At 59.4% G+C, this 14,282-nt stretch overlaps 1 protein-coding gene across 2 annotated transcripts in view; it reads right to left on the bottom strand.

The window, feature by feature from the left end:
• The window catches only part of Adgrl1 (adhesion G protein-coupled receptor L1), a 42,070-nt gene extending 29,419 nt beyond the window's left edge, over positions 1-12,651 (bottom strand). Inside the window, exons 1-2 of one of the 2 annotated variants that reach the window (XM_074053955.1) lie at positions 12,103-12,651; positions 4,116-4,276 (exon numbers count right to left, since the gene is read on the bottom strand). The gene's annotated coding sequence lies outside the window, so the exon portion shown is untranslated. The remainder of the gene's footprint in view (positions 1-4,115; positions 4,277-12,102) is intronic. The other variant, XM_074053954.1, reaches the window with a different exon arrangement.
• Between the last annotated feature and the right edge of the window lie 1,631 nt (positions 12,652-14,282).

Genomic DNA, 14,282 nt, shown 5'->3' with positions numbered 1-14,282 from the left:
CGGGAGTATCTCACGTTCCAAGCCTCAAAAATACCAAACCAAACCAACTGAGGACAAGAAAAAAACCCGAGGAGCTTTGACTGGGGTCTAGTTCAGCATCAGAGTGCCTGCCTAGTATGTACCAGACTGTGCGTTCCATCCCCTGCCCTGCAAATCAAATCAAACCCAGGAGCAAATGCCACGGCACCCTGGAATTCACCCACCTCTCTAGCCTCAGCACCCTGTGGGCGCTGACCACTTTCCACCTGCCTCCCAACTCCAGGCTCCACAGCAGCCAGAGGGTCTGTTAACTTACGGGATAATTTTAACCATTTAAACTAGTTTACTTAAAGTTTTGGCGGTACTGGGGCTTGAACTCAGGGCCTTATGCTTGCTAGGCAGACGCTCTACCACTTGAGCTACTCTGCCAGCCCCGTTTTTGTGTTGGGAATTTTTGAGATGGGGTCTCACGAAGCCAGGCTGGCCTCAAGCCGTGATCCTCCCGATGTCTGCCTCCTGAGTAGCTAGAGTTGCAGAGGTAGGTCGCTGGCACCCAGCTAATCCAAAACCATTTTTAAGTGTACGGCTCAGGGTCATTGTAACTTTTGTTTTGGGTCTTCTTCAGACAGGGTCTTGCTGTGTGGCCCAGGCTGGCCTGGAACTCAGGATCCTCCTAACTCTGCCTCCCACGTGCTGGGATTGCAGGCGGTGCCACAACGACCAGCCCTCACCGCACTTTTTCTCGTCCTGAACAGAAACTCTGAAAATTAAGCAATGACTTCCCCTCCTCCTCTCCCCCTCCCCGGCACAGCTCATCTACCTTCTGTCTCTCTGAATTTACCGCTTGCATCTCGGGATGCTATGTGGCTTTGTCTGGCTTCTCTCAGTTTAAGGACTTTTTCCACACCCCGGCCAGCCATGTGGCAGTATGGATGAGGACTTCATTTTACAGCTGCCAGGCGAATGGACACATTTTGTTTGGCCATTCGTTGTTGATAGACACTTGGCCTGTTTCCACCAAGGGGTCTCTATCCTACTAGCTTGCTTTCATTGATTTTTTTTTTTTTTTTTGAGATGGAGTCTCGCTATGTAGCCCAGGCTGGCCTTGAACTCTGGACTCGAGTGATCCACTTGCCTCAGTCTCCCAAGTGGCTAGAACCGCCTTTTCCTTTTTGAGCCAGGTCTTGCTATGTAGCCCAGGCTGGACTCGACCCCCAATTCTTCCGCTTCTGGGACTACAGCTGAAAGTTTGTACCTTACAAATGCCGTGTCCCCTCTGCCTGCCCACACGCCAGCCCTGTCCACTGTGAGCTTGGCTTCTTCCAGGTCCCCCTGCGTGGGGTCTGTCTGACTTGTGTGTCTGTGCAATGTCCTCCAGGTTCACCCAGCCCAGAGGGGTCTTTTTAAAGACACCCTGGCTCACACCATGTCAGCTGGCACCCCTTGCCCATTCTCTAGTGAGGCAGTCCTCACCTCCCAGCCTCAGCCGTGCTGTCACCTACGTCCTACTTAGTCTTTCCCCTCTGTGTCTGAGCGCTCTGGGGCCACTGCCTGTCTCTCCTGCCCATTGGCCCTGACCTCCAGTCTCTCAGCCATCTCCCACTAACATGGGGGTGCTTCACACGACCAACTGTCCTTTGTCACCACTGTCACATATGCATTAGTCAGCTCGGGCTGCCACAACCAAGTGGGGTCAGCCTCCTTACCCATGGATTCCACCAACACTGTATTGTTTAAAGAAAATTGAGGAAAGCCAGGCACAGTGGCTCACATCTATAATCCCTGCTAATCAGGAGGCAGCGATCAGAACAGCTCAGTATGAAGCCAGCCTGGAGAAAAGCTCATGAGACCCCATCTCAACCAATAAGCTGGGTATGGTGGCATCCACCTGTCAGCCAGGTATGTGGGAGACCATGGGCAGGAGAGGCAAACTCCAGGCTGACACAGACATAAAGTGAGACCCTACCTGAAAAATAACTAAGGCAAAAATGGCTGGTGGATGCCAGGCACCAGTGGCTCACACCTGTAATCCCAGGTACTCAGGGAGCAGAGATGAGAATTAAGATTTGAAGCCAGCCCAGGCAAATAGTTCCATAACACCCTATCTCAAAAAACCCATCACAAAAAAGGGCTGGTGGAGCGGCTCAAGCGGTAAGAGCACCTGCCTAGCAAATGTGAGGCCCTGAGTTCAAACCTCATTACTGCCAAAAAAAGAAAAGACATTTTTTGAGGAAACAAAATTGCATCCCTATTTTTTGTCATGATTCCCTAAACAATACAGTGGAACAACTATTTCCTTAGCACTGGCATGGTGCCAGGTGTTCAAGTCACCTGGTGACCTTGGCACGTCCAGGGAAGGACATGGCATATTCTGTGCCAACTCTAGAAGGGCCTGGAGTGTCCCGTGGGGGCCTGGACTGGATGGCCGGGATTTACCGAGGGACACCGTGGGGCGGGCTGGGCGGCTCCCACAGCTCACAGCTCGGAAAGCCACACATCCACGCTGAAGGGGCTGGCGAGTTCACCCTCCCGGGCTGCAGACGCCACCCTCCCCCGTCCTCGCCCGGCCTCCTCTCCTCTCCGCACAGGAGACATCCCTCTCCTTCTTTTCATTTGCTTATTTTCTTGAGACAGGATCTCACTCTGTCGCCCAGGCTGGCCTGGAACTTTCTATCCTCTTGCCTCAGCTTTCCAAGTGCTGGGATTATAGGCGCGCCCCACCACGCCCCGCTTGTCTCTCCTGCTTCATAAGGGCAGCAGTCCTGTAGGAGTGGGTACCTTATGACCTCATTTAACCCTCACCGCCTCCCCAAAGGCTCTGGGGCCCTCACTCCAGGTGGGAGTTGGGGACACTCCAGCCCAGCTGTGGACACCACCGCCCCAACCTCTCACCTGTCCACAGGTGGATTTCACTCCTACGCCTGAGAGACTGAAAACTCCAAGGCTGTGACTTCGTGTCTCTGATGATGGCTACTGAGGCCCACAATACACGGTAGGTCCCCAAAACAGTGACTTACTGTCTAAAGCCAGGGTAAACGGTGAAGGGGCAGAGCAGATGCCACATCTGTCCTTTACCCCGGGTACCGTGCCCCGGGTGCCGTGCCTGACGCCTCTTACTTTTCCCCCTTCACACCCCCAAAGACACCATGGGGACCAGCCCCAGGGCAGGGGGACGGCCAGCAGCTGCCAGCTGCTTCCCTGCCCCCAGGCTGTGGCCTGCACATCTGGGCCCACCTAGGCAGGGAGACCAGGCCAGATGTGGCAGGTGGGTACCCACGGGAACACCCAGGAGACCATCCCTGAGGCCCTGTGGGACATGAGGCATTGCAGACTAAACCGTGCTACCCCCCAGAATAAAAGACGCTGACCTCTTAACCCCAGTCTCTCAGACTGCAGCCACGCTTGCAGACATCTTTACAGAGCTGCTGAGTTAAGATGAGGTCACTCGCAAGGGTTCCACCCCAACCCTTCTCAAAAGGGGACACTCTGGACACGCTGTGCACACATGGAGAGGCCAGGTGAGCAAAAGGAGAAATCAGGAGACGTTTCCAGAACACACGGAACACTGAAGATGGCTGGCAAGTCCCCAGACGCCACGAGAGAGGCCAGGCCACACCGTGACCAGCCCCAGGAGTCTGGATGCTTTGTCACAGCAGCTCCTCAGGAGTTCGAGACCCCCAGAGACACAAGAGGCACAGGCAGAGACAGAGGCAGGGTCCAGGGCCACCTGACTTTGGGGGAGTCACGGGGGACCCAGCTGGGTGTGCGCCAGGGACAGCAGTCAACACCCACCTCCCTGCGCGCTCTGAGCTCCCTAAATGTGTCACATTTAATTCTCGTAACTTAGGGGCCCGCCTGCACCCACACTTTACAGAGATGAACGTGAGGCTCTGGAGTGGAAAGGCCCATCTGGGCTCCTCGCAGCTAGGGGCCTTGAACCCAGGCGTGCTGGTCCCAGAGACCAGGCCTGGCAAGCTGGGGACGTCAAGGGACTTTAGAGAGCTGGACATGCCAAGACATACACTTCCAGGACCAGCTGTGTGCACACCTGTGCCTGTCCCCACCCTGCTCCTCAGGGGTCTCAGGTGACCCTGTGTCACCTTCAGGAAACAGGACTCATCATGGTGGCAACTCACCCCCAGGTAAGTCTCACTGCCAGGTCACACGGTGGGCGACACACCTGCCTTGACGTCTGCATCTGAGCCCGGCGTCTGTCTCAGGCGGAGGGTGGGCACAGCAGGGTCTGTCCTCGGGTGCCCCGGGATGGGGATGGGGAGGGCGACAGGCGGAGAGCCGGCTGCTAGAGGAGAGGGGGCGCCTGGAGCCTGCCCTAGCCCACGGTTGCCACGGCAACCCTCTGTGTGAGAGTGGGTGGGCGTCTGAATGTCTGGGGGGGGGTGGCAGGCATGAAGAAGGGGGCTCTGGGCCCCTCCCGGCCTCTCCCTCCCGCTTCCCCTTCCCAGCAGCAGCCAGCCCTGTGCATCTCCTCTCCTGCCCCTGGTCTGCTCCCCAAACCCAGCCCACCTGAGCCCACCGCCTCCAGGAAGCCCTTAGGCAACCATGTATCCTCCCTGCCCCCACACCCTGGGTGCCAGGACCAGCTGGGAACTGAGTTTTTGGGCCTCATCTGCTGTGTGGCCTCTGGCTAGGTTCTTGGCCTAAGTCCTTTTCCCATCCCTACTCAGGGACTAAGGCACAGTCATACCTCAGGACCTTTGCACGGATCTACCTGTCATAGGAAAGTGCCTGGCACGGGGTCTCCTCCGAGAAGGACACGGGAGAGCAGGGTCCCCCATGACAGCAGATGGTGCCCTAGGCCTTCCAAGTGGTCAGGACCCCCTCCCTCTCCCACCCGTGCCCAGCCCCAGTGTGCCCCTTGGCTCCTCCTCCAGCATCCACTCCCTCCTCCCGCTCCTGGGCCCTCTGCTCCAATCCCACCAACTCCACCCTGGACCCTGGCTCTGCCCTCACCTTCCCCTACCACAGCCAGAGGGCACTTGTGAGTACCTGACTCACCTGAGTCTCTACTCTGCCCAGAACCCACCATGGATCCCACCTCACTCAGAGAAAAAGCCGGCATCCTCCCTGAGGCCCACAAGGCCCGTACACCAGCAAACCCGGGCACCAGCCCCACCCCAGGACCTTTGCTCGGGCTATTCTGTTCCCTCATCCCCAGCTACCCACACTCCTCCCTGGTCTTAACACAAATGTCCCCAGCTCAGGGGGCCCTCTGTCACCTTGTCTGAGCACACCGTGGGTTTTATTTCCCTGCCTAGCATCTCAGGCTGGTTGCTGGCTCTGCAGGGCAGGGTTTCTGTGCGTCTCTGTGGCTGGATCCCCTTGCCCAGCACAAGAAGGAACTCGATCTATAACTGTTAGAGGAGAGGCTTTAAAGGTCTCCCTAGCTGTGCATGGTGAGCACGCCTGTAATCCCAGCACTCCAGTGGCTGAAGCAAGAGGATCCTGAGGTCCGGGTCAACCTGGACTTCACACCGTCTCAAAGTAAAATTTAAAAGGGGGACTGCATAGCTCAGTGGTAGAGCACTTGCCTAACATTTGAGAATGCCCTAAGTTTCATCCCCAGCACTGCAGAACAGACAGACAAAAACAACAAAAAACCCCACCCTGCCCACTAACTATCCCTGGACAGCAGGGAGACAAAAGCTGTTCAAAGTTCCCCTTTACCCCTGGACTCCTCCTTCCTGGTCTCCCCCACACACATGCCAGCTCCACCCTTAATCCAGAATGGCCTTTGTAAAATGAAAACCTAATTATATCCCTCCCTGCCTACAGCTTTCCATGGCTCCCTATTGTCTCTGGTACCCTAACCTGGCATCACAGGCTGCCTGCCTATCGCCTGCTTTGCTTCTCCTCCCCCCACCCCTTTCTCTCTCTCACACCCAGCCCCTGCCCCCTAGTCCTGTCTCCCTCCAAAGGATCACTGGCCAGGACTCGGTTGGTGTCTCTCTCACAACATCCGGACCTCTCATGTTTGGCTCCCACAGCTGAACTTGGCCTCTGCTGATGACCATCTATCCTTCCCAGTAGCTAGGGTCTCCAAGGGGAAAGTCCTATGGTGGGCCAGCCTGGCTCTCGCTGCACGGTCAGCCCTGGGCAAGGACTAGGTGTTTATTCGTTTGATTAACAGAGAGGAAACTGTTACTGCCAGAAAGGCCAAGAGACTAAGGGTTTGTATGTGCAACAGATTGACCAGGGAACACCTCACCAGGATGGGGACCTTCAGCAAGAGGTCTCAAGGAGTGAACCACCAGGTATCTGGTGAACAACATTCCGGGTAGAGGGAACAGCATGTGCAAAGGTCCTGAGGCAGGCGTGTGTTGAAACACAGCCAGCACCCAGCAAGCAAGGAGACTGGAAGGAGGTGTGACGGGGGCCGGGATGGGGGGGTGTCACAGGACAGTTGTTCAGGGTGCTGTGGGGTGTTGTGAGGGGTGCTGGCTTTTTTTGAAAGAGGTAGGAGCCACGGAAGGTTCTGAGCAGAACCGGTATAGGATCTGACTTGGGTCAGACTTGGATCCCTCTCGGGCTGGGCAGGAAGTGCATGTTCTGGATGGAACTGAGGTGCCCCCACCCTCTCCGCCGCTTTTCTATCAAAGCCCCTTCTCCCTGTCCCCCACCCCCCTATGATTAGGCATGGAAGTCTGATCTTGGCCTCCAAAACCAGGAGCCAGCCCATCTCACAGTCGCAAGCCCTGCAGGGCTGGCAGCTTTGGTCCTCACCCCGACATTACAAAGGCCTCATCCTCCAGGCTGGCCTCCTGGCCTGCATTTTTGCCTTTGGCAACTTCCCCACTCAGCAGTCAGACCAAGCTCAGGCTAAACCTCACAAGCCTGTCCCAGCACCCCACCTTCCGGCCACACAAACCCACGACCCCAAGGCCAGCCCTGACACACCTGCCTTTCCCCCTTGGATCCTGCTTCTTTCTGACCTTACGGGTCCCTCCCTCTCCCTCTCCTCCCCCGCTAGGTCCCTGCTGGGGAGCCCCCTCCTCCAGGACACCCTCCTGATTTGTAGCAGCCTGCAGCTGCCTCTCTGCTCCCCACAGGCAGAGGGCACAAAGGACATTGCGGTCCCCCAGATGCACTGGCAGTGAAGGAACAAGGTGGGGAATGCAGAGTCACAGGGAGGAGGGCAGGTGCCTAGATCCCACGGGTACCCATCACTGTTGGGACCCTGTCTCTGCACAGGGGGACATGGCGCGAGCCTCACGCGTAATCATAGAGGCTCAGGGATGGCCCAGCGGTAGGTAGCATGCCTATCTAGCACTTTCCAGGTCCTGGGTTCCAAATCTTTGTAGTTCCACACATGCTTTTTGGAGCTACCTACTGTGTGCCAGGCACACAAGCAAATAAAGTTGACTCTGTAGCATGCTAAGTTGTAGGGGAAGAAAGGTAAGGAGACAGGCCGGGGGGGTGCAATTTCGGATCGGGCAATAAAGGGAAAGACCCACGGTCCTGTTAAGATGAGGCAGGGGCCCTGCTGGTCTCCAGGGAAAGAAAGCAGCAGCTGGCTAGGCAGGAGCGCAGCCTGTGCAAAGGCCCTGGGGCTGGATGGCATTTGTGTGTTCAAGGAACAGCAGCAAGGAGGGGAGAATGGGAGAGAACGAGGGCAGAGAGGTGGCAGGGACAGGCTGCGCGGGCCTGACCACGTCCTCCAGTACTCCCTGAGTGGGGTTACTCCTCAACCTCACAGGTACGCCAACCTTCAGCACCCGGGCCACTGGGGGGCACTCGAGGGTCAGGGCCAGGTCCCCGCCCATGCTTGTCTCCTAGGAAGTTAAGGATAGCAGCTTCCTTTCTGAGAGTGGGGAAGAGAAAGGCCAATGGGCAACAGAGCCCACACGTGGCTCCAGGGCCCGGGAGAATCCATTTGTGACTCCTCATGGAGAAGATGGATTCCTGCAGCAGAGCCAGGGCCTTCCTCCCCACTCCATGTGACAGTTTTTTGGTGGGGCTCATGCTGCTCTGCACCCCACAGTGCACAAAGGACTCTGCCACTGACTACAATGCCAGGAGGCCCGTCCGGGGCACCAGGAGGGTCAAGACAGTCACCTGGCTTCCTGGCCTGCCCATTTGTGACTTGTGGGCTATTTTTAGTTTGGGGGGGCTGTTTTTAACCTCGTATCTATTTATGGCATTTTTTATTCTCTCCAGTTTGGGAGTGGGAGGTGGGCAAGACAGGGGGCTTTGGCTGTGAGTTCCCCAGGGCTTCGGGAAAGCTGCACAAGGGTGACGGTCCCCAGCCAAGGGAGAGGTGGGGATCAGCGCCCCAGGGAGAAGGAGGAGGCACTGCCCAGGCCTTAACCCAGAAATGCTACCCCCTGGCAATGGCAGGGGTCTCCAAGATGCCCCTGCAGGTTCTAAGCCTTGCGGTGCCACTCAGGGAGCCACCTTCCCTGCAAGACACCGCTGCACACCAGGGCAGCCACATCAGAAGAGACGCACAGGGGTGGGGGACACCCTTTGGAGAGGCCCCTCCCATATATTCAGGTAGGATCTGTTCTTGTTATTGTTTTGAGATAGGGTCTGGCTATGCAGCCCAGTCAGGCCTAGAACCCACAATACTACTATCTCTGCCTCCCGAATGCTGGAATTACAGGCATGCATCACCACAACCAGCTCAGGTAAGACTTCCTGAACAGCTTCTACGTGCCACGTAACAATCTAGACACCTGGGCTCCAAGAGCAAACCAACATACAACATCCCCAAACACTTGGATCCTTGTCAGGGAGACAGACAGTAAACAAACAGGCCCAATAAATCAGGAAATTACAGTGTGAAAGCCGTCGGCTGTAGGAGAGCGGGAGTGCTGCGTGAGCCACAGCTACAAGCAGAGTGCATGGTGGGGAAGTTTACTGCAGAGGCCTTACAGGTGCAGGGGGACAGCGGTCCCATGGTAGGAACAGCCCGTGCAAAGGTCTGGGGTGGAGTCTGAATGTTGGAGGAGCAATGCCCTCCCAAGCAGAGGGGGAAGCACAAGCCTTTTCCCCAACTCCCCCAGACTGAAACTGCTTATATGCTGCTAGACCGCGAACCATAGGGAGAAGAGGACAGGGCCACTGTCCCCAGGGCATCCCCAGCAGGGTGCCTGGTAGAGACTGCACTTGCAAGTGCTCGTATATTGCATGAAGAGGTGCAGCCAGCCCTGCTGCAAGGAGCCCCCAGCAGACACCTGAGCACATGCCTGCAGGTGTGCACACAGACAGCTAACTGCACAGCCTGGAGCCACAGGAACACAGACAGAGCCTCTGTGAACACAGCCAGTTGGACAAGTGGCCACACATGGGACAAGTGGCAGGGTCCCTGTCCTAGCCTTGCACATGCAGAACAGCTACCCACAGGTGCAGACAAACATCCTACCGGCTTGTAGTGCAGGGGCCCCCACCCTATCCTAAGACTCCACATTGCACATTCATCCTAAGGCAAGCCAGCCCTGGAGGCCACTGCCTGGCTCAGGCACCTGCAGGCTCAGCAGGGACCCCCCACCTCAGCAGGCGCTGGAGGAGGGGCATGTCTGGCTCTGGAAATCGGATCCTCCACAGGAGCCCACACAGAAACCAGAGCCCTGGGTGTCCTTGGCCAAACGTCTGGCTGGGGTGTCAGTGGCGGGGACAGAGACCAGGGTCAGGAGGGGGCCAGGATCCCCCTGCTCCTCTGTAAGGGTACCCTCTCCAGTGGCTCCAGGGAGCTGCTGCCCTTCAGCCTCCCGTCAAGTGACCATCCTGGGGTTGGAGCCCCACAGACTCTCCAAGTGAGGCAAAGAAAACGAACTAAAGAGGATACCCCAGACACGCACAGGTACATACCACCTGCTAGGAACCCAGACAGCTGGATGCACAAGGCAGTGCAGGCCCTGCCCCCACCATCCCCCAGGAGGGAAGGGGTCCCCAGGGCAGGCTGGGAATAGAAGCCTGGCTTTGCATCTCCCGCCTGCAGCCTGCAGGCTCAGGTGCACTGCTCTCCAAATCCCTACCCTCCCCCAATTCTAAGCGCTGCCCCCACACCCAAGGGCAGGCAGCAGCACAGGCGATGGTGAGGAACTGGGATACACCAAGCCCCTGCAAGTGGGGGTTGGGACAGGCATCCTGTAGAGTGAGACAGGGCAGAGCTAGTGGGCATTGGAGGGCAGAAGGGACCTGCACAGGGTGGCCCAAGTGGGCCCCTTCGGGAGGTCACCAAGGGAGATGAGGAAGATGGTGGCAGTCAGGAGAGCCAGGACCCACACGTGAGGCGCACATACCGGGCCATTGCCACCAGCTATGGAATTACTTCCCTTTTCCACTCTCCAGATTTTTCATTTTGGTAATTAATGGGCAAGTCAGTTCTGAACGGCGTGGCAGGCAAATTGCTAGCTAGGAAAATCACGGATAATTTTCTCGATATGATAATGAAGGTTGTATTCCTTCCCTTATTCTCCCTGTTTTCATCCTACTTTTAAGTAATAAATTCAGCATTAGTGGGAAGGGGGTGGGGAGGAGGGCGAAGTCACCTGCCCCCAAAGCTGGGACCTGACCCAGGCCCCCCACCCGCCCCACACAACCCCTGCTGTGGGGCAGATGGAGAAGAGGACAGCTGGAGACCCTCCACAGAGCATCCCCATTCATGGTGCCAGGCCCAGGAGAGCAGGGGGAAGACGGGGAGCCCCCAGGCTGTGGGCCAAGGGGAAGGAGTTGGGTCTGGGGTCGGGTTACAGCCTCCTGCCTGCCCTTGGGGTGCAGACAAGAGCAGAAACCTAGAGCCTCTCTCCAAGCAGCCCTAGAGGTCAACAGACCCAGAACAGACATCCACCCTCAGGTGTCACCTACACCTGTTCCCACGCCATCCAGCTCCCTCTTCGTGGTGATCCTACAGCAGCCAAGGCGGGAGGGCAAGCAGAGAGAAGGGGAAACAGAAGAAAGAGAGGTGCAGCCATCTTGGCGGCCATCTTGAGCCCCTCCCCCCACCCCCCCAAAGCACAGCACATGTTTGGATAGGGGAAGAGGGACAGGGGCTCCGGGTCCCCACAAAAGCCAAGAGGGACAGAGCTCGGCTTCAGCCAGGGATTGAAGGAGACACCCACACAGCTGCCAGGGCTGGGGACAGGGAAGGAGGAGGAGTGCTGTGGAAGGGATCAGAAGGGTACAGTGAGACGCTGGCTGGGAGCTGACCTACACTCAAGTGGAGGGACAAACATGCGTGTGCGTGGGGCTGTGCAGCAGCCGGGGTACCCGGGGCGCACTGGAGCGATTCCTGGTGAGGGCATCTTCCGGCCATAGCCGTAGCACACAGAACCCCGCACACACACTTCGGGCCTGGACTTCCGTCCCAGGACCCTCGAATGGGACGATGACAGCTGAGCTCCACACAGCTCAGCGTCATGCACACCTGGAGGGACAAAGCTCGTCCTCAAAGTCCAACCCCGCGGGATCGCCACAGTCAGCCTCCCCTAACGGGGTACCACCGACAGAGGATGCTGCCGGGCTGCATCCTCTCTTCTTGACAGCAGCGTCCCCTTGGCTGCAGCGCGCTTGACACCCAGACAGACCCCTCCCCATCCCCCTCCCCCGCGCCACTGCCTCGCGGAGAAAAACAACCCCCAGCCCAGCAGCATCCTTCTGTGCCAGCCCCCCGACCCGACTGTTCCCGGGGGCTGAGGCCCGCGCGCGCCGCGCGCTCACGCACCCTCTCCGCTCCCACCCAGACACCTACACAAACAGGGCGCCAAGCACCCGCGCGCACACGCACCGGGGACACGCAGGCACCGCCGCGCCGCTTCCCCACAAAGGCTGGCGCGCGCGCGGGCACACGCAGCCACGCGCGGGCACACTCGAGGTCCCCTCCCCCCGCCGGGCACCCTGCGGCCGCCCATCCGCACCCCGAGTCCCCCGTGGGGACCGCCCCCCTCGCCAATGAGAGAATCTGTGTGTGTGTGTGTGTGTGTGTGTGTGTGTGTGTGTGTGTGCAGAAGGGATGGATGAGGCTCGCTCCCGACGCCCCCCAGGTGCGGCCACCCTCGCGCGCAGCGCCAGCGTCCCCTCCCCCATCCGTGCCGCCCCCCTCCCGTCGCGCACACCTGGCCCAGGTGCGGCGTCCCCTCGCCCTGGACCCGCAGACACACTCACCTGTCCAGCGTAGCTCTGGGGTCGGCCCTGCGCGTTTCTCCTGCGGCTCCGCGACCCCGAGCCCCCCGCCCGGCACATCTCCCGGAGCCGGGGCGGGGGGAAAGCGGGTGGAGGGTGGCGGGGCGAGGGCGGCCTCCGTGTCCTTTTCTTCCTCTGGCCCAGCACCACCACCACCGACCAAAAATTAAAAAAGACAAAAAAAAAAAAAAAAAAAAAAAGGCGGATCACACAGCTCCAAAGGCGGCCCCCTCGCGGCAGCGGTGGCGGCTCCGGGCTGGGGGCGCGCGGGTCTGCGCCCCTCCCGCGGAGGGAGGCGGTGGAGGCGGCGGGGCGGGGGCGGCGTCAGAGCTCGGGGGGCTGGGGCAAGGCGGAGCCCCCCGAGGCGGCGCCAGCAGCGGCCCGCATCTCCCCCGCAGCTCCGCGGCCCCGACGGAGCGGCACGTGTGCGCCCAGGCGACTTCCCAGCCCCCTCCGACGGCGGCGGCGGTGGCGGTGGCCGAGGGGTTAACGGGGCATCCGGGACGCCCCTGCAGCCCCCCGCCGCCCAGCGGCGCCGCTCCGGGGCCCGCGCGGCCCCATCGGCCGGGGCCTCCTCGGCAGACGGCGGGGCGGGGGCGCCGCAGCGCCGACAGCTCCCGCGCCGACGGCTCGCGCTCCCGCAGTGGCCAAGGGGGGCTGGGGGTGGCGCTCACGGCAGGATGGAGGCGGGGGGTGACGGCGTCGCGCCCCCGGGGCGTCCGGAGCGGGGGCCGCCGGGCCGGGCCCGTGGGCACCGCAGGACGCGCGGACCGAGCCGGCGCCGGGCACCAGCAATGACAAGCCGCCTGCTCGCCCCGCTCCCCGGCCGGCGCACCCGCTCCGGGAGGGGGGCGGCGAGCGCGCGCAAAACCCGGCCTGGATCTACCACCCGGACTGGCCTCCGCAACCTTTTCCCGGGCGCACCTGAAAACCCGGACTGGAATTCCCTTCCCTTCACCTCCTGTCGCTTCCCTCCCCCACTTCCAGGAAAAGTGGGGAGATGGAAGGCGACGCGCTAGATCCCTCGAGTTGGAACGGGGAATGGAGGAGGGGAGCCAAGCGTAAGGAAGACCTGGAATGGATTTTCCAACAGCCAAGTAAAGGAGCCTCTGGAGAGGAGTGGGGCGTAGGGGGGGGGAGGATGGGGAGATCTGGAAGGGTTATGCAAAACCCGGATTGGATCAGACAGAGCAGGGGGAACCGGGGTGGGGGAGGGAGCTGCGACAGGGCCAAATGCACCGGGGCACGCAAATTTCGGGCTGGATTCTTTCTCGGGAGACGGAGTACTGCGTCAGACGTATGCAGTTGGAACAACCAAGACCTGGACTAGAGTCCTCGGACCTGGGCTGGCAGCGGACGTTGGGGGGGGGGCCGGGGGGGTTCTCCTCTCCCCCCCCCCCCGCTCCTTCTTCCTGGCAGCGACGTGCCAGTGGGAAGGGCAAAAGGAGGGCCGGATTCGGGTACGGAGGGATCCGGAGAGCGGGCTACATCCAGGAGCAGGCAGGTAAAAGTGGGTTCTGGATCCAGGGGCGATGCAAAGGGAAGGGAACGTGATGAGGAGGCCGCTACCCTGGGAGACCAGACCTACAGTGAAAGGCGAGGGAGGCACGCAAAGCCAGGACTGGAGCGTGCAGGATGGGATAAGGACCTCCCCCCATTCTCCACCTCCCCCCCCCCCCCCGCCCCAAAGAAGATCCCTGGCAACCGGACAGGGGCTTGGAACTGACCGGGATGTATGGGTGGAAGAAACTGGCAGGGGGAAGTTAGTGTATATAAACGCCTCAAACGTCTGGCTTTGGCGAGTGGGGAGGTGGAAGAAGAGAAAAAATTGAATTTTAGGTTCACAGCAAGAGCTAAAACACGGTGTGGATTTTCACAATGTAGAACTACACTGCAGCTGATGGACACGAAAAAGTAGGGCAGAGAATAGTCTTGGGGGGGGGGCTTAGTCTTCTCGTTCAGTGAGTGGAGGCCAGAGACAGGTTTTAGGCTGAGGCTGCAGAGGGAGCCTTGTACCCCCTCTCCAGGGTGGGGAAGGCTGTCCACCTGGCTTGGATCCCCGGAGCCAGAGCTATGCCTGCCAAGACCCACAGTGGGGGATATGAAACCCGGCCCTGGGCCAAAAATAGGCACTTCAGCAGAATAAACTCAGTGCAGGAGGG

This window comes from Castor canadensis, chromosome 14 (assembly GCF_047511655.1).
Source record: "Castor canadensis chromosome 14, mCasCan1.hap1v2, whole genome shotgun sequence".
Taxonomy (NCBI): domain Eukaryota; kingdom Metazoa; phylum Chordata; class Mammalia; order Rodentia; family Castoridae; genus Castor; species Castor canadensis.
The sequence above is the reverse complement of the archived record's forward strand: the minus strand, read 5'-3'. Positions and strand labels throughout refer to the sequence as shown.